Below are 909 nucleotides of genomic sequence, written 5' to 3'. Positions count from 1 at the left end.
AGGAGCACAGTAGTGACCAGTGGTCAGATGGTCCGTCTCAGTACAAGGAGCACAGTAGTGACCAGTGGTCGGATGGTCCGTCTCAGTACCAGGAGCACAGTAGTGACCAGTGATCAGATGGTCCCTCTCAGTACAAGAAGCACAGTAGTGACCCATAAACATTTGCTTAGCGGGTGACCAGTGGTTGGGTGGTCCATCATGGTGCCAGGAGCACAGTAGGTAGGTGCTCAGTAAACATTTGCTAATGGGTAACCGATGGTTGGATGGTCTGTCATGTTACCAGGAGCACAGTAGGTAGGTGTTCAGTAAACATTTGCTAATGGGTAACCAATGGTTGGATTGTCATGGTGCCAGGAATACAGTAGGTGATCCGTGAACATTTGCTGAAGGACAACCAGTGATTGGATGATCCATCATGGTGCTAGGCACACAGTAGGTGATCCGTGAATGTTTGCTGAAGGGTGACCAGTGCTCGGATGGTCCATCACAGTGCCAGGAACACAGTCAGTGATCTAACGTTTGCTAATGGCTGACCAGTGGTTGAACAGCAGATGCAGAGGTGCCTTAGTCATCTGTAGCCACAGTAATGATGGTGACAACCAGCCTCAAACCTCAATGGTGTTCAGCGGTGGTCTGCTGCTCACCGTCTGGGCTGGCCTCGGCTGGCAGGACACGAGTGGCTCAGGCCTGGTCCCCATCCCTCAGTCCTCTGGCACGCTGGCCGGCACGCCCTCACAGCGGGCAGAGGTGCACAGAAGGGATGCAGGGACATGGGCAAGCTCTCCGTCAAGCCACCACTTGCATCAAACCCATTGGTGTCCCGTTGGCTAAAGCCAGAGTAAGAACGGGCAGACACCGCAAAGGCACGTGGCAGAGGGTGTGATTCCGGGTGGGGGTGCCAGGGGCCAC

At 54.5% G+C, this 909-nt stretch overlaps 1 protein-coding gene across 1 annotated transcript in view; it reads left to right on the top strand.

Annotated features, from left to right (window-relative positions):
• Positions 1 to 909, top strand: part of PHACTR3 (phosphatase and actin regulator 3) — a 193,964-nt gene that overhangs the window by 125,878 nt on the left and 67,177 nt on the right. The gene's annotated exons all lie outside the window — the stretch shown is intronic.

This window comes from Trichechus manatus, unplaced genomic scaffold, assembly GCF_000243295.1.
Source record: "Trichechus manatus latirostris isolate Lorelei unplaced genomic scaffold, TriManLat1.0 scaffold00008, whole genome shotgun sequence".
Lineage (NCBI taxonomy): Eukaryota > Metazoa > Chordata > Mammalia > Sirenia > Trichechidae > Trichechus > Trichechus manatus.
Note: the sequence above shows the minus strand (reverse complement) of the source record. Positions and strands in the feature narration are given on the sequence as shown.